Source organism: Triticum urartu, chromosome 3 (genome assembly GCF_003073215.2).
Source record: "Triticum urartu cultivar G1812 chromosome 3, Tu2.1, whole genome shotgun sequence".
Lineage (NCBI taxonomy): Eukaryota > Viridiplantae > Streptophyta > Magnoliopsida > Poales > Poaceae > Triticum > Triticum urartu.
The window spans coordinates 8099637-8127472 of record NC_053024.1 but is presented as its reverse complement, the minus strand read 5'-3'; positions in this window follow the sequence as shown (position 1 = coordinate 8127472).

Sequence of the window (27836 nt, the reverse complement as noted above, 5' to 3'; positions counted from 1 at the left end):
ATGTATGCCGTCTTTTCCGTGCATACGTTGCTGGTCCTCCCGTGCCTCAGGTGTATCTTTTGTCTTCCCATACACGCCCAAGAAGCCAAGTAGGGTCACACAAAGATTCTTCGTCACGTGCATCACGTCGATTGCGGAGCGGACCTCGAGGTCTTTCCAATAGGGCAGGTCCCAAAATATAGATTTCTTCTTCCACATGGGTGTGCGTCCGTCAGCGTCATTCGGAATAGGTTGTCCACCAGGACCCTTTCCAAAGACCACCTTCAAATCCTTGACCATATCATGTACATCAGCACCAGCACGGTGGCGAGGCTTCGTCCGGTGATCCGCCTCACCTTTGAAATGCTTGCCTTTCTTTCTTACAGGATGCCTGCTCGGAAGAAATCGATGATGTCCCAGGTACACATTCTTCTTACAATTAGCCAAATATATACTGTCGGTATCGTCCAAACAGTGCGTGCATGCGCGGTATCCCTTGTTTGTCTCTCCTGAAAGGTTACTGAGAGCAGGCCAATCATTGATGGTCACGAACAGCAACGCCTTTAGGTCAAATTCTTCCCCCATGTGCTCATCCCACGCGCGTACACCTGTTCCATTCCACAGTTTTAAGAGCTCTTCAACTAATGGCCTTAGGTACACATCAATGTCGTTGCCGGGTTGCTTAGGGCCTTGGATGAGCACTGGCATCATAATGAACTTCCGCTTCATGCACAACCAAGGAGGAAGGTTATACAAACATAGAGTCACAGGCCAGGTGCTATGGTTGCTGCTCTGCTCCCCAAAAGGATTAATGCCATCTGCGCTTAGACCAAACCATACGCTCCTTGCGTCATCTGCAAACTCCTTCCCGTACTTTCTTTCGATTTTTCTCCACTGCGACCCGTCAGCGGGTACTCTCAACTTTCCGTCTTTCTTACGGTCTTCTCTGTGCCATCGCATCGCCTTGGCATGCTCTTTGTTTTGGAACAAACGTTTCAACCGTGGTATTATAGGAGCATACCACATCACCTTGGCAGGAATCTTCTTCCTGGGGCGCCGGCCCTCGACATCACCAGGGTCATCGCGGCTGATCTTATAGCGCAATGCACCACATACTGGGCAAGCGTTCAAATCCTCGTACTCACCGCGGTAGAGGATGCAATCATTAGGGCATGCATGTATCTTCTGCACCTCTAACCCTAGAGGGCAGACAACCTTCTTTGCTTCGTACGTACTCTCGGGCAATTCGTTGTCCTTTGGAAGCATATCCTTTATCATTACCAGCAACTTTCCAAATCCCTTGTCAGATACACCATTCTCTGCCTTCCATTGCAGCAATTCCAGTGTGGTGCCCAGCTTTTTCTTGTCACCTACGCAATTTGGGTACAACAATTTTTTGTGATCCTCTAACATGCGCTGCAACTTCTTCTTCTCCAAATCACTTGCGCAGTTTCTCTTTGCATCGGCAATGGCCCGACCTAGATCATCAACGGGCTCATCTGATGCCTCTTCTTCAGCTTCTTCCCGCATTGCCGGCTTAGCTTCTTCCCGCATTAACCGCTCAGCTTCTTCCCCCATTGTTGTATCATCGTATTCAGGGAACCCATGGCCAGGATAGCTGTCGTCGTCCTCTTCTTCTTCATTGTCTTCCATCATAACCCCTCTTTCTCCGTGCTTGGTCCAAACATTATAATGGGGCATGAAACCGGACTTAAACAGGTGGACGTGAATGGTTCTTGACGTAGAGTAATTGTGACCATTCTTACAACGAGCACATGGACAAGGCATAAAACCATCCGCCCGCTTGTTTGCCTCAGCCGCAAGCAGAAAAGTATGCATGCCCTCAACGAACTGGGGAGAGCATCGGTCATCGTACATCCATTGCCGGCTCATCTTCATTATCCAACACCGAATAGACCAAATTAATACAAGTTCATACATAAAGTTCATACAACACTTAAATGCAACAAACAAATAACTCTCTAGCTAAAGCATTTAAATGCAACAACAAGTACGATCAAGATCTCAACTAAGGTAACAATGGATCCAACAGCATAATAATACCAAGCCCCACTATCGATGGCATATTTTCTAATCTTTCTAATCTTCAAGCGCATTTTCTCCATCTTGATCTTGTGATCATCGACGACATCGGCAACATGCAACTCCAATTCCATCTTCTCCCCCTCAATTCTTTTCAATTTTTCTTTCAAGTACTTGTTTTCTCTTTCAACTAAATTTAACCTCTCGGCAATAGGGTCCGTTGGAATTTCCGGTTCACATACCTCCTAGAAAAAATTTCTATGTCAACTTGATGGGCATAATTTGTCATAAACACGAAATGCAACTAGTTTTAAAAGAGAATATACATACCACATCCGAATCATAACAAGGACTAGGGCCGACGGGGACGGATATCAAAACCATGGCACTATATGTATAACAAACAACGTACGGGTAAGATAATTATACGAGTAACTATATATCCAAATCACACAAACATCAATTTTTATATAAAATTTCATGAACAAGAGGCTCACCACAAGGTGGTGCCGGCGACGGGACGGTGCGGGCGATCGACGGTGGCTACGATGGAGATTTAGAAGGCACTAAGTAAACCACACCTACATATGCAAACTAAGTGTTATTTTTGACCTCAAATTGCATATAAATCAAATACTAGCACATATATATATATCCTCCCAAATTACTAAACTCACAAATTAATCACTATATAAACCAATGCAAGAGCTAATCTAGCAATGAGAGATGAAAGGACAAAGTTGCTAACCTTTGTGATCATTTGAATGGATGAGGGCCTTCAAATCTTGACAAATTTTGGGCAAATTTTGTGATGAACTCGGGAGGAAGAAGGGAAGAACAGAGGAGAGGGAGAGGGGAAAGGGGGAAGAACAGAGTGCTGGTGGACGAAGGGTTTATATAGGACGACCTTTAGTACCGGTTCGTGGCACGAACCGGTACTAAAGGTGCTGGAGGGGCCCCACTCTGACAACATCCTGCCTCCACTTTCATTAGTACCGGTTCGTGGCACGAACCGGTGCTAAAGGTTCGCCACGAACCGGTACTAATGAAAGCGGCCCGGCTAGCCGTTGGAACCGGCACTAATGTATACATTAGTGTCGGCTCAAATACAAACCGGCACTAATGTGCTTCACGTTTGACCCTTTTTCTACTAGTGTAACATGCGCTGCAACTTCTTCTTCTCCAAATCACTTGCGCAGTTTCTCTTTGCATCGGCAATGGCCCGACCTAGATCATCAATGGGCTCATCTGATGCCTCTTCTTCAGCTTCTTCCTGCATTGTCGGCTCAGCTTCTTCCCGCATTACTGGCTCAGCTTCTTCCCCCATTGTTGTATCATCGTATTCAGGGAACCCATGGCCAGGATAGCTATCGTCGTCCTCTTCTTCTTCATTGTCTTCCATCATAACCCCCCTTTCTCCATGCTTGGTCCAAACATTATAGTGGGGCATGAAACCGGACTCAAACAGGTGGACGTGAATGGTTCTTGACGTAGAGTAATTGTGACCATTCTTACAGCCAGCACATGGACAAGGCATAAAACCATCTGCCCGCTTGTTTGCCTCAGCCGCAAGCAGAAAAGTATGCACGCCCTCAATGAACTGGAGTGAGCATCGGTCATCGTACATCCATTGCCGGCTCATCTTCATTACACAACACCGAATAAACCAAATTAATACAAGTTCATACATAAAGTTCATACAACACTTAAATGCAACAAACAAATAACTCTCTAGCTAAAGCATTTAAATGCAACAACAAATGCGATCAAGATCGCAACTAAGGTAACAATTGATCTAATAGCATAATGATACCAAGCCTCACTATCGATGGCATATTTTCTAAAATTTCTAATCTTCAAGCGCATTTTCTCCATCTTGATCTTGTGATCATCGACGACATCGGCAACATGCAACTCCAATTCCATCTTCTCCCCCTCAATTCTTTTCAATTTTTCTTTCAAGTACTCGTTTTCTCTTTCAACTAAATTTAACCTCTCGACAATAGGGTCGGTTGGAATTTCCGGTTCACATACCACCTAGAAAAAATTTCTATGTCAACTTGATGGGCATAATTTGTCATAAACACGAAATGCAACTAGTTTTAAAATAGAATATATATACCACATCTGAATCGTAACAAGGACGAGGGCCGACGGGGACGGATATCAAAACCATGGCACTATATGTATAACAAACAACGTACGGGTAAGATAATTATACGAGTAACTATATATCCAAATCACACAAACATCAATTTTTATATAAAATTTCATGAACAAGAGGCTCACCACAAGGTGGTGTCGGCGACGGGACGGTGCGGGCGATTGACGGTGGTTACGACGGAGATTTAGAAGGCACTAAGTAAACCACACCTACATATGCAAACTAAGTGTTATTTTTGACCTCAAATTGCATATAAATCAAATACTAGCACATATATATATTTCCTCCCAAATTACTAAACTCACAAATTAATCACTATATAAAGCATTGCAAGAGCTAATCTAGCAATGAGAGATGAAAGGACAAAGTTGCTAACCTTTGTGGTCATTTGAATGGATGGGGGCCTTCAAATCTTGACAAATTTTGGGCAAAATGTGTGATGAGCTCGAGAGGAAGAGGGGAAGAACAGAGAGGAGAGGGGAAAGGGGAAGAATAGAGCGAGCTCGGGTGGATGAAGGGTTTATGTAGGACGACCTTTAGTACCGGTTCGTGCCAAGAACCAGTACTAAAGGGGCTGGAGGGGTCCCAGTATGACAACATCCTGCCACCACTCTCATTAGTACCGGTTCGTGGCACGAACCGGTGCTAAAGGTTCGCCACGAACCGGTACTAATGAAAGCGGCCCGGCTAGCCGTTGGAACTGCCGGCTCAAGTACAAACCGGCACTAATGTGCTTCACGTTTGACCCTTTTTCTACTAGTGCTTCTAAGGGGGAATCTTGGTGCGCCTTGACCAGGGGTGTGGGGCCTTGCCCCCACTACCCACGTTCATGTGGGTCCCCACATGCAAGTGGGCCCCACTACGGAACCTTCTAGAATCTTCCCGGTACAATACCGAAAAATCCCGAACATTTTCCGGTGGTCAAAATAGGACTTCCCATATATAAATCTTTACCTCCGGACCATTCCGGAACTCCTCGTGACGTCTGGGATCTCATCCGGGACTCCGAACAACATTCGGTAATCACATACAAGTCTTCCTAATAACCCTAGCGTCATCGAACCTTAAGTGTGTAGACCCTACGGGTTCAGGAAACATGCAGACATGACCGAGACAACTCTCCGGCCAATAACCAACAGCGGGATCTGGATACCCATGTTGGCTCCCACATGTTCCACGATGATCTCATCGGATTAACCACGATGTCGAGGATTCAAGCAATCCCGTATACAATTCCCTTTGTCAATCGGTACGTTACTTGCCCGAGATTCGATCGTCGGTATCCCAATACCTCGTTCAATCTCGTTACTGGCAAGTCACTTTACTCATACCGTACTGCATGATCCCGTGATCAACCACTTGGTCACATTGAGCTCATTATGATGATGCATTACCGAGTGGGCCCAGAGATACCTCTCCATCATACAGAGTGACAAATCCCAGTCTCGATTCGTGCCAACCCAACAGACACTTTTGGAGATACCCGTAGTGCACCTTTATAGCCACCCAGTTACGTTGTGACGTTTGGCACACCCAAAGCACTCCTACGGTATCCGGGAGTTGCACAATCTCATGGTCTAAGGAAATGATACTTGACATTAGAAAAGCTCTAGCAGACGAACTACACGATCTTGTGCTATGCTTAGGATTGGATCTTGTCCATCACATCATTCTCCTAATGATGTGATCCCGTTATCAATGACATCCAATGTCCATGGTTAGGAAACCATAACCATCTATTGATCAACGAGCTAGTCAACTAGAGGCTCACTAGGGACATGTTGTGATCTATGTATTCACACATGTATTACGGTTTCCAGTCAATACAATTATAGCATGAACAATAGACGATTAGAATGAACAAGGAAATACAATAATAACCATTTTATTATTGCCTCTAGGGCATATTTCCAACATATTTAAGAGCAATTATGTTCAAGTTGGAACGATTTTCACAGAGGTGGGTAAATAATGTCGAACTTGGTTTCTTCAGTTTCTTACTCTTTACTCTGTGTTGTTTAATGGGAAGAAGTTAGAGGAGTTCAAGCCGAGCAGAGGACTTCGGCAGGGAGATTCTATATCCCCGTACTTGTTTTTGTTGGTAGCAGAGGGCCTTTCGTGCCTCCTAAAAAACTTAGACCGGTCATCTCAGCTGGGTGGGATACAAGTGGCGCCCACGGCACCACCTGTTAATCACCATTTGTTCGCGGATGATCGCCTGTTGTTTTTCAAAGCCAATGGTGTTGGGGCAAGTGAGGTTTTAAACCTGTTGGAAAGATACTGTCATGCTTCTGGTCAGAGAGTAAACCCTATGAAATCATCTATCTTTTTCAGCAAGGGATGCCCAGCAAATGTTAAAGAGGAGATCAAGGGAGTACTGAATGTTCCAAAAGAAACTTTGAATGAAAAATACCTTGGTATGCCTTCTGATGTGGGCAGCTCGAAATTTGGTGCCTTCAAGTACTTCAAAGATATATTGTGGAGTAAAGTGAAGGGATGGATGGAGAGGACAATTTCTTCGGTGGGGAAGAAAGTTTGAGTGAAATCAATTGCTCAGGCAATGCCCGTTTTTTTTGATGTCTTGCTTCAAGTTACCAAGGGGATTTGTGAACATTTGAACAAACTTATCAGGCAGTTTTGGTGGTGGTGGTGGTGGGGGGGGGGGGGGGGGGTAAAGAAGGCAAACGCAAACCAAACTGGGTTTCATGGAAATCTATGACTCAACCAAAGTTTATGGTTGGTCTTGGTTTTTGAGATTTTGAGCTTTTCAATTTGCCATTGTTAGCAAAACAATCTTGGAGCCTGCTTCATAATACAGAGTCCCTGTGTACGCGGTTGCTCAATGCTATTTATTTCCCGAACAGTGACATTCTTTCAACCGAGCTGGGAAGCCAGCCTTCGCAGGTTTGGCGCACCATACTGGAGGGGAGAGATGTGCTCTGTCAGGGACTCATTTGGAGGATAGGGAATGGAGCTACAACACTGATATGGGAGCAAAATTGGCTTCCTAATAATGTGATGATGATACCAATATCATGTTTGATGAATAATCCTCCAACGAGGGTGAGTGAGCTTATTGATGCTACTAGTGCAACATAGAGGCGTGCCTTGATAAACCAAACCTTTCTTGCACCAGATGCAAATACTATTATGAGTATCCCTTTATGCAGAAGGAACATGGAGGACTTTTGGGCTTTGAATGCAGAGAAGAGTGGATCTTTACGGTTAGATCGGCATATCGAATGCTTGTTGACACCAAGAGAAGGAGAGAGGATTGGCTTGAAAACAATCCTGGGAGATCAAATTATGAGGGTGAGGCAAAGTCTTGGTCGTCGTTGTGGTCTATTGAGGTGCCCGGAAAGATAAGAAACTTCTTATGGAAGTTAGCAAAATTCTCGATCCCAACTGAGGATGTACGACACAACAGAAACATGGCGGATGACGATAAATGTCAGTTATGTGGTTCCCAATATTCTTGGCGACACTCTCTCCTTGAATGCTCTATGTCCAGATGTGTATGGGCGTTAGCTGATTTGGATATTATCGATCACATCCAGGCCACGACAGATCCGAACGAGAAGAAATGGATTTTTGAGATGATTGACAGCTTACCACACAAGAAACTGATTGAGATGGTAGTCACACTTTGGGCGATCTGGACTGCTAGGCGAAAGGCGATACACGATGGAATTCTTCAAAGTCCACACGCTACTCATTCCTTCATGAACAACTCTATAGATGAGCTAGAAGTGCTACAGTACACAGAAACAAATCCTGCACGGGCAATAAGAAGTAACACTAGCGGGCCCTCTAGTATCCGGCGGACTTGGACACCTCCTGGAGAGGGTCAAGTTAAGATTCATGTTGACGACGCACTATCCAGAAACAGGCAGAAGGGCGCTTCTTCGGCTGTCTGTAGCGACCAAAACGGGGTGTTCTTGGGCTCGTCTGCTATGGTTTTCCCGGACATCGCTGATCCTACTCTCGAAGCCCTTGCGTGTCGGGAGGCCCTATCCCTTGCTTTAGATCTAGCGGTGGACAGACTCATAATCGCATGCGACTCCAAGGCAGTGGTGTCGGACATTCAGAGAGGCAACGAAGGAACATATTCTGTAATCATCAAAGAGATCATTGCTAGGGCAAAAGGGTTTAATAGTTGTGTTTTTGTTTTTGAGGGGCGAGCTATGAATTGGGATGCTCACAACTCAGCTAAGTTTTCTAGTACTTTAGAGTCTGGTCGCCATGTGTGACTGAGGCTCCTCATGACCCCCTCATTATCCCTGTAAACCTTGCAGCTGAGTAATAAAAATTGGTTTACTGCTAAAAAAAAACGTCACGAGCAGGATGAGTCGATGATGCATGACATCGCAACGGCCGGTTAATAAGTTCGCGGGCCAAGTACAATCCACCAAGTGCAGCACAGTTTAATTAAGCACATCACATGCATGCCTGTATAATACTAGTACGATTCATTCATTCTATGTGCATGTCACCAACAAGTTCGGGAACTATTAAGGGGTTGCTAGTGCTAACAGTACCCTTGTAGAATGTACTACTAGTACGGTACTATATAGTTTGTGGTATGGTCGCTAACTAACATGGTTTCTGATATTAATTCATTTGGTGTCGGTCCGCACGAAGAGTCGCTACACTATTGCACCCTAGCATGGAGGTATGGTTTGCATTTGGTGTCGGACCGTTGGGTTGCTAACATGCATCAACTACTACAACAGCCTGCCAACCGGCACCCAACTTTGAAAAGCTTCTGATGATTGAGCGGTCGATTTAGCTAGTAAAGTACAAGTACTCTAGGAGCATGCACACGAGCGGGCCTAGCTGGTGCATATGTGCTCCGTGAATCTTATATATCATCTGGATGAGCATCTGCACATTTTACGATGCCTCACATGCAATTAACATTCTTATTTTGAAATAAAAAGTATTTAGTGATTCTCACGGAAATTGCCGTTCCGGTCGGTAGAGTACATAGGGTGAGGCTCGGGGTAAGGTTGTGATCATGGGGTATTCGGAGGAGGATTAGTAACAGATTGTGGACAACCTGAATTGCAGGTTGTCCTCCTTCCCCATTGCATACCTGAGGATGCCGTTGTCTGATTCTAGGGTATAGATCTGGGGCTTTGACCCACTAACGGGGCTGGTTGCGTCCAAAACGGAGCTATGGGAGATTCACCTCCAAAGTGAGTAAGTTCGTGTTTACCGACTCGTGTCTCTCTAGCCTCCCCATGTATATGATAGAGTTGTATATTTTGCTAGAAGCGGAACATAGCTCCTTTTGACAAGGATGTACGCATTCCTTATGGGAGGTGGTCAATGGGTGCCAGAAGTACCATGTGGTCAAGTACCTTTGGGAGGTCTTGGTATTCTCATGTCCCACAAAATAAATATGGCCCTTATATATGTTGATATGGGTTTCGAGGATTCTTAGGGATGAAGGGGGAGTGAAGTACTTGTAGGACCGCCTTCTTCTTACTTGTGAGTGGAGGAACGGGTCCCGGTTATGGAAGTCTATTTAGTCAATCAAACATGAATCATCTTTCCGTCATTCTTCTCAACAAGACACCGACCAACCACAGGTCCGCCATGGAGGAGTCGTTGTCGCGCCGGGTGGCCTCCGAGGACGCATCCACCATGTCGTCTAATATGTCTCCAACGTATCTATAATTTTTTATTGTCCCATGCTGTTATATTATCATTCTTGAATGTTTTACAATCATTTTATAGCAATTTTATACCATTTTTTGGGACTAACCTATTGACATAGTGCCGAGTTCCAGTTGCTGTTTTTTTGCTTATTTTTTACTTCGCAGAATATCCCTATCAAAGTGAGTCCAAACGCATCAAAACTTTGTGGAGATTTTTTTCTTTAGACCAGAAGACAATTTGGGAGTCAAGGAAGCACCAGAGGGGAATCCCGTGGGTCCCACAAGACACCAAGGCGCGCCAGAGGCCCCTGACGTGGCCTGATAGGTTGTGGGGCTGATGGGGGTCTCCTCCACCCCCTCTCAGTTCTATAAATACCCAAGCATTCCAGAAACCCTAGGGGAGACGAGAAACAATTCCAGCCGCCGCAAGTTTCAGAACCACGAGATCCAATCTAGAGCCCTATTCCGGCACTCCGCCGGATGGGAACACGATCACGGAGGGGTTCGTCATCCTCATTGGTGCTGCTCCGATGATGCGTGAGTAGTTCACCATAGACCTATGGGTCCGTAGGAAGTAGCTAGATGGCTTCTTCTTTGTTTTTGATTCTCAATACAATGTTCTCCTCAATGTTCTTGGAGATCTATTTGATGTAACGACTTTTTGCGGTGTGTTTGTTGGGATCCGATGAAGTTCGAGTTTATGATCAGATCTATCCATGAATATTATTTGAGTTTATTTGATCTATTATATGCATGATTGTTATAGCTCGTATATCTTCTCTGAATCTTTGGTTTAGTTAGACCAACTATATTGATTTTTCTTACAATGGGAAGAGGTGCTTTGTGATGGGTTTGATATTGCGGTGTCCTCACCCAGTGACAGAAGGGGTAGCGAGGCATGCATGTATCATTGCTGAAAAAAGGGGTAGAGAGGCCTTGGATATCGTCATAATTTTTTGTTGTTCTATCAATTTCCCAATAGTAATTTGTTTACCCACCATATGCTATTTTCTTGAGAGAAGCCACTAGTGAAACCTACGCCCCCCGGGCCTATCTTTTATCATATTGCTTTCAGATCTATCTTTTATCATATTGTTTTTAGATATATGATTCCAAAAATCCAAAAATACGTTGCTGCACTTTTTCTTTACTTATTTGATTTCGTGTTTTATTCAGATCTATTTATCCAAACACATACAATTTAATCTATCTTTTTACCGAGGAGGGATTGACAACCCCTCTTATGCGTTGGGTTGCGAGGATTTGTTCTTTTTGTGTAAGTACCATTTACATAGTATTGCTTTGGTTCTCCTACTGGATTGATAACCTTGGTTTCATAACTAAGGGAAATACTTGCCGTAGCTATGCTGCATGATCCCTTTATCTTTGGGGAACTACCAATGCAGATCTATGCCACGTCAAAGGAATTTATGGTGCCGTTGCCGGGAAGACATCGTCAACATCTATCAGGTTCCTAATCACAAATCTCATCTCCTTGCAATTTACACTATTTTCCATTTGGCTCTCGTTTTCATCTCCCCCACTTCACAAAAAATTGCCTTTTTATTTGCCTTCTTTTTGTTTGCCTTTTTCTCATCAGATCTCTTATTTACGTGTTCACGATGTCTCAAGAAAACACCAAATTGTGTGATTTTTTCAATACTAATAACAGTGATTTTATTAGTACTCCGATTGCTCCTCCCGCCACTAGTGCGGAGTCTTGTGATATTAATGCCGCTTTGTTGAATTTTGTTATGAAAGATCAATTTTCCGGTACTCCTAATGATGTGGACAATGATATTGTGAAGTTGAAATTGTTTCCTTTCTCGCAGGATCGTGCAAAATTTTTGTTTTCTTCTTTGCCTCGCAATAGTATCAATTCTTGGGAAAAGTGCAAGGATGCATTTATCACTAAGTATTTTCCGCCCGTGAAAATTATTTCCCTTAGAACTCAAATCATGAATTTTAAGCAACTTGAGTATGAACATGTTGCACAATATTGGGAAAGAATGAGGTCGATGCTAAGAAATTGTCCTACTCATGGTTTAAATCTTTGGATGATCATACAATTTTTTTATGCTGGATTGAATTTTGTTTCTAGAAATATTTTAGATTCCGCCGCGGGTGGTACTTTTATGGATATTACTTTGGCTGAACCTACTAAATTGCTAGATAATATCATGGAAAATTATTAACGATGGCATACCGAAAGAGCACCTATTAGTAAAAAAAATTAATTCGGTTGAAGAAATTAGTACTTTGAGTGAAAAGGTTGATGCTCTTATGAAATTGGTTGTTAGTAAAAATGATCCTATTGATCTTAATGATGTGCCTTTTTCTACTTTGATTGAGAAAAATAGTGACCCCATAGATGTGAATTTTGTCTCGTGAAACAATTTTAATAACAATGCTTATAGAGGTAATTTTAATCCTAGGCCTTTTCCTAGAAATTCCTCTAATAATTATGGCAATTCCTATGGTAATTCTTCTTACAATAATAATAGGAACCCCTCTTATCTTGAGATTAATATTAAAAAAATTAGCAATGCTCAAAAAGTTTTCAATACTACGGTAGAAGAAAAGTTGAGTAAGATTGATGATATGTCTAGAAGCATTGATAGAATTTCCCATGATGTAGAAAATCTCAAGATTAAAATTTTTCCACCTAAGGTTGATGTCAATGGATCAATTAAAGCTTTATATATTTCTATGGATGAAAGTAAGAAAAGAACCGCTATGCTTAGAGCTAAAAGAAATTTTTTAGAAAGAGCCTTTTCTACCGATTGCTTTCATAATAACAATGAAGATCTTAAAGTGATTGGTGTTTCTTCTATTGATTCCTTGTTTAGTAAGATTAAAATTGACAATAAAGGGACTGAATAAGAGTCAAGTTTAGCTCCCCATGATTGGGAGGATGAAAATCTAGATAATTTTTTTTTGATAAAAGTGGGTTTGGAGAGGTCAAAACTTCAACTAGTGATGTGCCCACTCTTTTGGATTACAAAAACTTCAATTATGATAGTTTCTCTTTGATTGAATGTATTTCTTTGTTGCAATCCATGATAAATTCGCCCCATCTTTTGAACAAAATAAATATTTTACTAAACATATTGTTGATGCCACGCTGAAAGCTTTAGAAGAAAAAAAATGGAATTAGAGATTTCAATTCCTAGAAAATTACATGATGAGTTGGAACCTACCATTAAAGTCAAGATCAAAAATTGTGAGTGATTTGCTTTATGTGATTTGGGTGCTAGTATTTCCACAATTCCGAAATCTCTATGTGATGTGCTTGGTCTTACCAATGTTGAAGAATGTTCTCTTAATTTGCACTTGGCGGATTCTACTATTAAAAAGACTTTGGGAAGAATCAATGATGTTCTTATTCTTGCAAATAGGAACTATGTGCCCATATATTTAATTGTTCTTGATATTGATGGCAATCCGTCTTGTCCCATCATACTTGGTAGACCTTTTTACGAACTATAGGTGCCGTGATTGATATGAAAGAAGGAAATATTAAATGTCAATTTCCACTAAGAAAGGATATGGAACACTTCCCTAGAAGAATAATTAAGCCACCATATGAATCAATCATGAGGTCAACCTATGGAGCAAAAACTAAAGATGACAATACTTGAACCTATGCATTATGCCTAGCTAGGGGCATAAAACGATAGAGCTTGTATGGAGGCAACCCAATGAATAAAATTTATTTTTGCCTTTTTATTTCTGTTCTTGAGTGTTTCACAATTATTATAATATTATGATTGTGTTTTTATGTTTTACTTAGTATTTATGCCAAGTAAATCCTTTGGGATCATGTTGGTGTTAGTTGATTTGATCTTGTTAGAAAACGGAAACTTTTGCGTCCAGTAGCAGAATTGTTAAAATTCACAAAAGCGACAAAAACTTCTGAATTCTTTTCACAATATTGATATACAAATTTCCTACGTTGTCCTAATTGTTCAGAATTTTTTGGACTTACAAATTTATGAGTAAAATTTGCGTATTTACAAAGTGTTCTGTTTTTGACAGATTCTATTTTCGTTGCATTGTGTAATTATTTTGATGAGTCTATGGATTGTATGGGGGGGTATAAGCCATGGTAAAGTTGGAATACAGTAGTTATAATGCAATAACAAAATTTGAATGGGTTTGCAACGGAACTTAAAGTAAAGACTAGTTTTCTTATACTAACGAATCTCACTAAGGTTCCGTTCAGCTTTGTGTGATTGAAGTTTTGAAGTTTTGGGTGAGATCACGATGATGAAGGAATAAGGAGTGTCAAGAGCCTAAGATTGGGGATGCCCCATGGCACCCCAAGGTAATGTTCAAGGAGAACCAAGCAACTAAGCTTGGGGATGCCCCGAAAGGCGGGCATCCCCTCATTCTTATAACGACCATCTGTAATTTTACTTAGAGATATATTTTTATTCGTCACATATGATGAGTTTTGTTTGGAGCGTCTTTTATTATACGAGTCTTTGCTTGTTTTGCTGTTTATTTTGTCACAAGTATCCTTGCCGGACACACCTATTTGAGAGAGCCAAAATTATGCTATGATTTGTTAGAATTGCTCTATGTGCTTCACTTAAATTTTTTGAGCCATGGAATTACTCTAGTGCTTCGCTTATATCTTTATCAGCACGGTGTGCTTTAATTTTTGAAGAAATACTCTCATGCTTCACTTAGATTTATTTGAGAGTTAGTAATTTTCTGAAGAAATTCTCTCATGCTTCACTTATATTATTTTGAGAGGAAATTTTTTATGCTCATGTTCTTCACCTAAGTTTGTTTGAGCTTGTCCAAAGCAATTGCAATATATGAAACTAGTCCCAAAGTGATAGAGAGGGATATAATAGAAAAATTCATGAAGATCATTGGACAAAATAATCTTGATTCTTTGTAATAGTTTTTAGATATGATGATAGTAATATGTGAGTCATGTTGGTGACTAATTATGCTTTAGTAAGAATATTGATGTTAAGGTTTGTGATTCACTATGCAAGCACGAAAGTCAATAGTTATGCAATGAAATTACATCCTACTTGTGGTGCATTATTCGGTGTTAGTTATGCTTAATGCTCGTTTATGGGAATTTTTGTTTCTTGGTTGGTTGCTTCTCAATCTATTTGCTAGCCTCCACTTGTACTAAGTGGAAATACTACTTGTGCATCCAAAATCCTTAAACCTAGTTTTGCCATATGAGTCCACCATACCTACCTATATGCGGTATTTCTATGTTGTTCTAAGTACATTTGTATGTCACAACTTTAATTTTGAAAATGAATTTCCTTTTTGTGTGCCAATACCGCTCATAAAGAACCAGGGGGTGGTCAATATTTCTCCATGCTAGATGTGTTATTCTCAATATGAGTGTTTATTCACTTGTCATTGCACGAGAGTGGCGGTAATAAGGATGCCCAGTCCCGCAATGAAAAATGAATTTACTTTATGTTGTCAAATAATAAATTCATTGCAAAGTGTTGGTATGGAAGGCACCCGTGGATACGGGCTAGCCATGGATTGTGAAAGAATGGTGGAAAAAAGGAATAAACTTTATTTTTATGTTTGGAAACCTCCTATGATGTATCTAGCATGGAAAGTATTGGGAATTACTCAGTCATTTTCATTGACTGGAAGAGCACGCCTCTCAAAATATTTTATCTCTCAATTTAAGGTTTGAGCTCTCGCACCTCTACAAATATATGCTTCCCTCTGCAAAGGTCCTATCTATTTACTTTATGCAATTTTTATTTTTATTTGAGTCAATGTCTTCTCTTATAAAGCACCAACTAGGGAGCACTATGATCATACTTGTGCATTCAATGTAGCTAATATTGGAGTGTGTTTCATGAATGGATCAATGATTGAGCATGATGGGCTAGGGATAACTTTCTTCAGTGTTGATATTTTGAAAGACATGGTTGCTTATTGATATGCTTGAGTATTGAAGTCTTCATGTCAAATGTAGACTTTTGCTTTGATCCATCTAAAAGTTCAAATGTCCATGCTACAAAAGAAAAGAATATGTGATGAACATGTTAGGCAGCACTCCACATCAAAAATTATGTTTTTATCATTTACCTACTCGAGGATGAGCAGGAAATTACGCTTGGGGACACTACTAGGGAAAAGCCTATACACAGAATTTTACCAGCAGCGCGCTTTAAAACAAGGCGCGACTGCTATCTAGCAGTAGTGCGTTTCAACAAAACGCGTGGCTGAAATAAATGTAGGAGTAGCGCGCCTGTACAAAGCCGCGCTACTGCTATAATTGCCACGACCCCGCCGTCAAGCTAGTTATAGCAGTAGCGCCTTACTCCAAACAGCGCTACTGCTACTGATCCTAGCAGTAGCGCGTTTTGACAATGGTCGCTACTGCTAAGTTTACTCGACTCCTTGCACCTAACTTTAGTCCCACCTTGCTCCACGAACAGGGTTTTTACCACCTTAAATATGTTACTTGTCAAACTATCACAACCACTTGGTCTTCATTGAACTCTATGTGTAGAATTTGTGGCCGCAAATATGAGTCTTTTCCGGTTTCTAAACTGGTGAGGACTCATATTGACAATTTAGATTGTACACAAAAAGATCATTAATGATCAATGTATTTTTTATGTTTATTTTTACATGCTTACACATAGCAGTAGAGCGTTTTAACAGAAGGCGCTCCTGCTACGGGCATAGCAGCAGCGCTTCTTGGCTGAAAGGCGCTACTGCTAGGGCGTTTAGCAGTAGCGCGTTTCCCTAAAGCGCACTACTGCTAAGCCATTCTATCTTTCCCAACCGGCCGCCCTCACTCTCCTCTCTCCACTCACACTCACACTCACACTCACTTGATCTCCCCCCTCAATCCCCCCGGGTCGGTCCTCCCCCACCGGCCGCCGTCGCCTACCCCTCCTCCATCTGCACCGCCGTCACCTCCCCCTCCTCCCTCCTACCCGCCCCTCCTCCTCCGTCCTCCCTCCACTCCTCCATTCGCCGCCGGCCGGCCCCTCCTCACTCTGCCTTCCTCCTCCGTCCTCCTTCCTCCTCCCTCCTCCAGTCACGCCTCCTTCTCCCTCCTCCCTCCTCCATCCACAACCCCTCCTGCCTGCTACATTTTGATTTAGTAGGCTAGTTGATATTTCTTGTTGATATGCAACATTTTGATTTACTTAATAGTTCGTAGTTGATATATAACAATTTTGATTTAGTATGATTAACTGATTAGTAAAAATTTAGACATAGCTGATAGTTTTTAGTTGATATAAGCCTCTGGTCATATGTAACACTTTGATTTAGTTCTAGGGTTTAGTTGATAGTTTCTACTTAACTGAATTACTCTTAGGGTTTTAGTATATTATTTTAGACATAGTTGATAGTTTCTAGTCATACTGAAACTATTTACTCATTTGGTAGAATGAACATGTCATATTCATTTACTACGTCATACGAAAGTTCAAATGCTAATGGAATAGGCAGCGGCTTAGTGAGGTGTAGTTCGTTTTTTTTCTGGTAGATATTGGTTTTGGTACAAGTATTTGGTTTGCAAGTGCTAAGTTATTGGAGTCGATGTGTTGTGTATCTTCATGCTCACAGTAGTTGTTTACGTTGGACTTATCAAATTTTCTTGTGAGGGCTGGGGTGTGCTTTTGCTGGTGTGCAAATTAGATATATATTTTCTTGTGAGGGTTGGGGTGTGCTTTTGCTGGTGTGCAAATTAGATAGATATTTACTTGCTACAAGCATCACCCAAGATAATAATTCAGAGACACCTTTAATTTGAATCACTTACTATACTTGCTCACTCACTTAGCAACTTTATGTTATTGTTTTTCTTTCCTATGAAGTGGATAGTTCATCTTTGTTCATATTGCTTTAGGAAAATGGCGCGACCACCACCACCACCATGTCGACTGTGCAAGTCAAGGTGCGCCACCAGCCTTGCAACTGGAAAGTTGTTCGGCATCTACTTCTAGCCGAGTTTTTGTCATGCGGCGGTAAGAAATTATATAAAATGTAACGACTATTTTGTTTTTAGCGTTGGCATTAATGCATTGTGTCATTTTGCTTTTTTTTACACAGATCGTCCCATGCAATGTGAAGTTGAAATTCAACCAGCTGACAGGAGACACTGTGACCTTTGAGGCTCCGGGGGCCTTACACTATGGAGGTCGAGAAAGGATGCAATATGTCGCAGATTGGAGGAGATGGATGGGCCCGTTTCCTCGCCCGCATGGGTGTTACTGGTGGTGAGTTGATCAGCTTCTCCTTCAGAGCAGAAAGACCCAAGCTGGCTGTCATTTATATCAGCAAGGAGGAAGATGATGAAGATGATGAGGACCCACTTGATGAAGATGATGATGACCCACTTCATGAAGCCATCTATGCTCAAAGAATGAGGCTGAGCGAGGAGGAGGTGTGCAACCTATGGGACATAATTCCGCCATGTGATGACTTTGTCGGGGTGCCATTCGTGACCCACCTGACAAGTACCATGGCTGATCGGCATGATATGGTATGTTATACTAACTTTAGTAATTTGATGATATATATATATGATTTATTGTTATACTTACAAATGCAAATTATCCAATGATATGCTTAGTGAATCCGATGATATGCTTAGTGTACAGTCCAATGATATGTTGTGTGGAATCCAGTCGATGATATGCTTTAGTGTAGAGTCCGATGACATGCTTATTAGTGTAGAATCCAAGGAACTATTAATAGTGTAGATTATCTATTATCGATTATCTTCTTATTAGTAGAATTCATGCTTAGTAGAAATGTGTAGTACTGTGTCTTTTGATAGTGTAGAAATCTATACTTAGTAGAAATATATTTGCAAGACTATGTGCGAGGCTACTTATTAATTGATATGTTTTTCTTATTCAGAAATTGCCAAAGAGCCTATCTGTGATTTGTGGTATCAAGCCTGATGAAGAAGGCTCAGCTGGAATACGCCTTACCGCAAGGGGCTCCGTCACCATCTGTACTTACGGCGTGGACACGAACGGTCGCACACACTTCAGCTCGGTTGGGTGGAAGAGATTCCTTGTTGGCAAGAATCTTCGTGTTGGACAGGCCATCCTAATTACTATTAGGAACACCCACCGCCCAGGCTTGAGGATGATGATCGTCGTAGATATCATCTAGAACTACATATGTGTGTGTGGCTGTATGACTATATATACCTAGTAGAACTGCTATATATGTGTGGTTTTAAGACTACCTGTTGGGGAAGGTAGTAATTTCAAAAAAATTCCTACGCACATGCAAGATCATGGTGATGCATAGCAACAAGAGGGTAGAGTGTCGTCCACGTACCCTCGTAGACCATAAGCAGAAGCGTTGTGACAACGCGGTTGATGTAGTCATACCTCTTCACGATCCGACCGATCCAAGTACCGAACACACGGCACCTCCGAGTTCAACACATGTTCAGCTCAGTGACGTCCCACGAACTCACGATCTAGCAGAGCTTCACGGGAGAGTTCTATCAGCACGACGGCGTGATGACGGTGATGATGATGCTACCGACGCAGGGCTTCACCTAAGCACCGGTACGATATGACCAAGGTGGATTATGGTGGAGGGGGGCACCGCACACGGCTAAAAGATCAACTGACCAACTTGTCTATCTATGGGGTGCCCCCTGTCCACGTATATAAAGGATGGAGGGAGGAGGAGGCCGGCCCCCACAGGGCGCGCCCAAGTGTGGAGTCCTACTAGGACTCCCAAGTCCTACTTCGGAAAGGAAAGGGGGGATCCTACTAGGACTTGCGAGTCCTAGTAGGATCCCCCCTTTCCATTCCGAAGTAGGAGAGCAGAAAGAGGGAAAGAGAGAGAGAGAGAGAGAGAGTAGGAAAGGGCAAGGGGGGCGCTGCCCCCCTTTCCCCTAGTCCAATTCGGACCCATGGGGGGCGCGCACCTCCTTCCCTTTGCCCTGCCTCCTCTATTCCCGTATGGCCCAATAAGGCCCCATACTTCTCTCGGCGAATTCTCGTAACTCTCCTGTACTCCGAAGTATACCTGAATCACTCGGAACCTTTCCAATGTCCGAATATAGCCTTCCAATATATCGATCTTTACGTCTCGACCATTTCGAGACTCCTCATCATGTCCCCGATCTCATCCGGGACTCCGAACAAACTTCAGTCATCAAATCACATAACTCATAATATAAATCGTCACAGAAAGTTAAGTGTGTGGACCCTACGGGTTCGAGAACTATGTAGACATGATCGAGACTCATCTCCGGTCAATAACCAATAGCGGACCTGGATGCTCATATTGGTTCCTACATATTCTATGAAGATCTTTATCGGTCAAACCGCATAACAACATACGTTGTTCCCTTTGTCATCGGTATGTTACTTGCCCGAGATTCGATCGTCGGTATCTCAATACCTAGTTCAATCTCGTTACTGGCAAGTCTCTTAATCGTTTTGTAATGCATCATCCCGCAACTAACTCATTAGTCACATTGCTTGCAAGGCTTATAGTGATGTGCATTACCGAGAAGGCCCAGAGATACCTCTCCATCAATCGGAGTGACAAATCCTAATCTCGATCTAAGCCAACTCAACAAGCACCACCGGAGACACCTATAGAGCAGCTTTATAATCACCCAGTTACGTTGTGATGTTTGGTAGCACACAAAGTGTTCCTCCGGTATTCGGGAGTTGCATAATCTCATAGTCATAGGAACATGTATAAGTCATGAAGAAAGCAATAGCAATATACTAAACGATCAAGTGCTAAGCTAACGGAAATGGATCAAGTCAATCACATCATTCTGTAATGATGTGATCCCGTTAATCAAATGACAACTCATGTCTATGGCTAGGAAACTTAACCATTTTTTATTCAACGAGCTAGTCAAGTAGAGGCATACTAGTGACACTCTGTTTGTCTATGTATTCACACATGTACTAAGTTTCCGGTTAATACAATTCTAGCATGAATAAGAAACATTTATCATGATATAAGGAAATATAAATAACAACTTTATTATTGCCTCTAGGGCATATTTCCTTCAGTCTCCCACTTGCACTAGAGTCAATAATCTAGTTCACATCACCATGTAATTTAACACCAATAGTTCACATCACCATGTGATTAACACCTATAGTTCACATCGCCATGTGACCAACACTCAAAGGGTTTGCTAGAGTCAGTAATCTTAGTTCATATCGCCATGTGATTAACACCCAAAGAGTACTAAGGTGTGATCATGTTTTGCTTGTGAGAGAAGTTTAGTCAATGGGTCTGCCATATTCAGATCCGTATGTATTTTGCAAATTTCTATGTCAACAATGCTCTGCACGGAGCTACTCTAGCTAATTGCTCCCACTTTCAATATGTATCCAGATTGAGACTTAGAGTCATCTGGATCAGTGTCAAAACTTGCATCGACGTAACCCTTTACGACGAACCTTTTGTCACCTCCATAATCGAGAAACATATCCTTATTCCACTAAGGATAATTTTGACCGATGTCCAGTGACCTACTCCTAGATCACTCTTGTACTCCCTTGCCAAACTCAGTGTGGGGTATACAATAGATCTGGTACACAACTATTTTATAGAACCTATGGCTGAGGCATAGGGCATGACTTTCATTCTCTTTCTATTTTCTACCGCGGTCGGGTTTTGAGTCTTACTCAACTTTACACCTTGTAATACAGGCAAGAACTCCTTCTTTGACTGTTCCATTTTGAACTACTTCAAAATCTTGTCAAGGTATGTATATATTCGTTGAAAAAACTTATCAAGCGTCTTGATCTATCTCTATAGATCTTGATGCTCAATATGTAAGTAGCTTCATCGAGGTCTTTCATTGAAAAACTCTTATTCAAGTATCCTTTTATGCTATCCAGAAATTCTATATCATTTCCAATCAACAATATGTCATCCACATATAATATTAGAAATGCTACAGAGCTCCCACTCACTTTCTTGTAAATACAGGCTTCTCCAAAAGTCTGTATAAAACCATATGCTTTGATCACACTATCAAAACGTTTATTCCAACTCCGAGATGCTTGCACCAGTCCATAGATGGATGGCTGGAGCTTACACACTTTGTTAGCACCCTTTGGATCGATAAAACCTTCAGGTTGCATCATATACAACTCTTCTTCCAAAAATTCATTCAGGAATGCAGTCTTTACATCCATTTGCCAAATTTCATAATCATAAAATGCAGCAATTGCTAACATGATTCGGACGGACATAAGCATCGCTACGGGTGAGAAAATTGTTGGAAATATGCCCTAGAGGCAATAATAAATTGGTTATTATTATATTTCCTTGTTCATGTTAATCGTTTATTATCCATGCTATAATTGTATTGATAGGAAACTCAGATACATGTGTGGATACATAGACAACACCATGTCCCTAGTAAGCCTCTAGTTGACTAGCTCGTTGATCAATAGATGGTTACGGTTTCCTGACCATGGACATTGAATGTCATTGATAACGGGATCACATCATTAGGAGAATGATGTGATGGACAAGACCCAATCCTAAGCATAGCACTAGATCGTGTAGTTCATATGCTATAGCTTTTCTAATGTCAAGTATCATTTCCTTAGACCATGAGATTGTGCAACTCCCGGATACCGTAGGAATGCTTTGGGTGTATCAAACGTCACAACGTAACTGGGTGACTATAAAGGTGCATTACAGGTATCTCCGAAAGTGTCTGTTGGGTTGGCACGAATCGAGACTGGGATTTGTCACTCCGTGTAAGCGGAGAGGTATCTCTGGGCCCACTCGGTAGGACATCATCATATGCGCAATGTGACCAAAGAGTTGATCACGGGATGATGTGTTACGGAACGAGTAAAGAGACTTGCCGGTAACGAGATTGAACAAGGTATAAGGATACCGACGATCGAATCTCGGGCAAGTAACATACCGATAGACAAAGGGAATTGTATACGGGATTGATTAAGTCCTTGACATCGTGGTTCATCCGATGAGATCATCGTGGAACATGTGGGAGCCATCATGGGTATCCAGATCCCGCTGTTGGTTATTGACCGGAGAACGTCTCGGTCATGTCTGCATGTCTCCCGAACCCGTAGGGTCTACACACTTAAGGTTCGGTGACGCTAGGGTTATGAAGATATGTGTATGCAGTAACCCGAATATTGTTCGGAGTCCCGGATGAGATCCCGGACATCACGAGGAGTTCCGGAATGGTCCGGAGGTAAAGAATTATATATAGGAAGTGCTGTTTCGGCCATCGGGACAAGTTTCGGGGTTATCGGTATTGTACCGGGACCACCGGAAGGGTCCCGGGGGCCCACCTGGTGGGGCCACCTGTCCCGGGGGGCCACATGGGCTGTAAGGGGTGTGCCTTGGCCTATATGGGCCAAGGGCACCAGCCCCTATAGGCCCATGCGCCTAGGGTTTCCATATGGGAGGAGTCCCACTAGTGGAAGGCACCTCTAGGTGCCTTGGGGGGGGAGGGAAACCTCCCTTGGGCAGCCGCACCTAGGAGATTGGATCTCCTAGGCTGGCGCCCCACCCCCCTTGGCCCTCCTATATATAGTGGGGGAGAGGAGAGACTTGAGACACCAGCCCCTGGCGCCTCCCTCTCTCCCCGTTACGTCTTTCTCTCGTAGTATAGGCGAAGCCCTGCTACTGTGACGCCCTGCATCCACCACCACGCCGTCGTGCTGCTGGATCTTCATCAACCTCTCCCTCTCTCCTTGCTGGATCAAGGCATGGCAGACGTCACCGGGCTGTACGTGTGTTGAACGCGGAGGTGCCGTGCGTTCGGCACTTGATCATCGGTGATTTGAATCACGACGAGTACGACTCCATCGACCCCGTTCACTTGAATGCTTCCGCTTAGCGATCAACAAGGGTATGTAGATGCACTCTCCTTCCCCTCGTTGCTGGTTTCTCCATAGATAGATCTTGGTGATACGTAGGAAAATTTTGAATTTCTGCTACGTTCCCCAACAAAAATCTCATCGTAGTCAACACCTTGAACTTGTCGAAAACATTTTTGCGATAATTTGAGCTTTGTATATAGTAACACTACTATCAGCGTCTGTCTTCCTCTTGAAGATCCATTTATTTTCTATGGCTTGCCGATCATCGGGCAAGTCAACCAAAGTCCACACTTTGTTCTCATATATGGATCCCATCTCAGATTTCATGGACTCAAGCCACTTTGCAGAATCTGGGCTCATCATCGCTTCCTCATAGTTCGTAGGTTCGTCATGGTCAAGTAACATGACCTCCAGAACAGGATTACCGTACTACTCTAGTGCGGATCTCACTTTGGTTAACCTATGACGTTCGGTAGTAACTTGATTTGAAGTTACATGATCATCATCATTAGCTTCCTCACTAATTGGTGTAGGAGTCACAGGAACAGATTTCTGTGATGAACTACTTTCCAATAAGGGAGCAGGTACAGTTACCTCATCAAGTTCTACTTTCCTCCCACTCACTTCTTTCGAGAGAAACTCCTTCTATAGAAAGGTTCCATTCTTCGCAATGAATGTCTTGCCTTCGGATCTGTGATAGAAGGTGTACCCAACTGTCTCCTTTGGGTATCCTACGAAGACACATTTCTCTGATTTGGGTTTGAGCTTATCAGGATGAAACATTTTCACATAAGCATCGCAACCGCAAACTTTAAGAAACGACAACTTTGGTTTCTTGCCAAACCACAGTCCATATGATAGAAGTTTTGACACCGACATTGGTGCTTTCATTGAGAGTTCCTCTGTGTCGTCACTTTTAGGCCCGATGGCTCCTTTGATCATCAACAACGATGCAGTCCAGGGTGAGACTTTTCTCCCCGGACAGATCTTCGTCTTCGGCGGCTTCGCCCTGCGGGCCAACTCGCTTGGCCACCTTGAGCAGATCGAAAGCTACGCCCCTGGCCATCAGGTCAGGTTTGGAAGCCTAAACTACACGGCTGACATCCCGGGGACTTGATCTTCGACGGATTCGAGCCACAACCAAGCGCGTCGCACTGTCTCGAAGGGCATGATATAGCTCTACCGCCGAACAGTGCCTTAGAGGCCGCACACGCATCGGTTCCGACCATTGATTCAGAGCCTATTGCGCCGATCAAGGATCAGCGGTTGGATGCTGCCTTAGGGGCTGCGATCTTAGAGGCGATCGAGCCGAACTCCAGCCCCGCACTCTGCAAAGCCCGTGACTCCGAGTGACCGGACTCCTCTCCGGACTCCGAGCCCTCCGCGCCCCTACCGATCGAATCCGATTGGGCGCTGATTATGGAGTTCACCGCCGAGGACATCTTTTAGCACTCGCCCTTCGGCGACATCCTGAAGTCACTAAAGTCTCTCTCTTTATCAGGAGAGACCTGGCCGAACTACGGTCAGCAAGGTTGGGATACGGACGATGAAGAAATTCAAGGCCCACCCACCACCCACTTCGTAGCCACTGTCGACGACTTAACCGACATGCTCGACTTTGACTCCGAAGACATCGACGGTATGGACGACGATGCAGGAGACAACCAAGAACCAGCACCTGTAGGGCACTGGAAAGCCACCTCGTCATATGACATATATATGGTGGACACTCCAAAGAATGGAGATGGCGATGGAACAGCGGGGGACGATACCTCTAAGAAACAGCCCAAGCGCCGACGTCAGCGGCACCGCTCTAAATCCCGCCAAAGCAAATATGGTGATTCCGGCACGGGAGATAATACTACTCCGGATAGCGCCGAAGAACACCCCCTCCAGCAAGATTCAGCATAGGAGGACGGAGAAGCCAACCCTCATGAGAAAGCGGCAGACAGAGAGGTCGAGGATGATAATTACATGCCTCCCTCAGAGGACGAGGCAAGTCTCAACGACGACGAGTTCATCGTGACAGAGGATCTCGCCGAAAAAGAGCGTTTTAAACGCAGGCTTATGGCCACGGCAAGCAGCCTCAAGAAAAAGCAGCAACAGCTTAGAGCTGATCAAGACTTGCTAGCTGACAGATGGACTGAAGTCCTTGCGGCCGAAGAGTATGAACTCGAACGCCCCTCCAAGAGTTACCCAAAGCGCAGGTTGCTACCCCGACTAGAGGAGGAAGCACCTACATCACCAGCGCATGACATGGCCGACCGGCCACCTCGTGGCCGCGACAGAGAGGCCTCTCGGCCCTCCACTCAAGCCATGCCCCGGCGCCGCGTAAAGCATAATAAGGCATGGGAAAATGCGCCAGACCTGCGAGACATACTGGAGGACAAGGCAAGGCAAACAAGATCAATCTACGGATCGCGTGGGCGCCCCACGGCACGTGACGTCGATCGTCACTCCGGATACAATAAATCCAGCCGGGCCGAACACAACAGACAAAGCTCCTTTGAGCTACGTCGTGATATAGCCCAGTACAGAGGCGCCGCACACCCACTATGCTTCACAGACGAAGTAATGGATCATAAAATCCCTGAGGGCTTCAAACCCGTAAACATCGAATCATATGATGGCACAACAGATCCTGCGGTATGGATCGAGGATTATCTCCTTCATATCCACATGGCCCGCGGTGATGATCTACACGCCATCAAGTACCTCCCGCTCAAACTTAAGGGACCGGCCCGGCATTGTCTTAACAGCTTGCCAGCAGATTCAATCGGTTCTTGGGAGGACCTGGAAGCCGCATTCCTCGACAATTTCCAGGGCACCTATGTGCGACCACCGGACGCCGATGACCTAAGTCACATAGTTCAGCAGCCAGAGGAATCAGCCAGGCAATTCTGGACACGGTTCCTAACAAAGAAAAACCAAATAGTCGACTGTCCGGATGTAGAGGCCCTAGCAGCATTCAAACACAATATCCATGACGAGTGGCTTTCCCGGCACCTGGGACAGGAAAAGCCGAAATCTATGGCAGCCCTCACGACACTCATGACCCGCTTTTGCGCGGGAGAAGACAGCTGGCTAGCTCGCAGCAACAACTTAACCAAGAACCCTGGTAATTCGAATACCAAGGACAAAAGTGACAGGTCGCGTCGGAACAAAAAAAAGCGCCGCGTTAACAGCGACAACAACGAGGATACGGCAGTCAATGCCGGATTCCGACGCTACAAATCCGGTCAACGGAAAAAGCCATTCAAAAGAAATACTCAGGGCCCGTCCAGTTTGGACCAAATACTCGACCGCTTGTGCCAGATACACGGCACCCCCGAAAGGCCAGCCAATCACACCAACAGGGATTGTTGGGTGTTCAAGCAGGCAGGCAAGTTAACTGCCGAAAATAGAAACAAGGGGCTGAATAGCGATGGCGAGGAGGAGCCCAGGACGCCGAACAACAATGGACAGAAGGGTTTCCCCCCGCAAGTGCGGAAGGTGAACATGATATACGCAACCCACATCCCCTAGAGGGAGCGGAAGCGTGCGTTACAGGACGTATATGCGATGGAGCCAGTCGCCCCAAAGTTCAACCCATGGTCCTCCTGCCCGATCACCTTTGATCGAAGGGACCACCCCACTAGCATCCATCACGGCGGCTTCGCCGCATTGGTCCTAGACCCAATTATTGACGGATTTCATCTCACGAGAGTCCCCATGGACGGCGGCAGCAGCCTGAACCTGCTTTACTAGGATACAGTGCGGAAAATGGGCATAGATCCCTCGAGGATTAAGCCCACCAAAACGACCTTTAAAGGCGTCATACCAGGTGTAGAGGCCAACTGTACAGGCTCAGTCACACTTGAAGTGGTCTTCGGATCTCCGGACAATTTCCCTCTAGGGGATGTGGGTTGCGTATATCATGTTCACCTTCCGCACTTGCGGGGTTAAACCCTTCTGTCCATTGTTGTTCGGCGTCCTGGGCTCCTCCTCGCCATCGCTATTCAGCCCCTTGTTTCTATTCTCGGCAGTTAACTTGCCTGCCTGCTTGAACACCCAACAATCCCTGTTGGTGTGATTGGCTGGCCTTTCGGGGGTGCCGTGTATCTGGCACAAGCGGTCGAGTATTCGGTCCAAACTGGA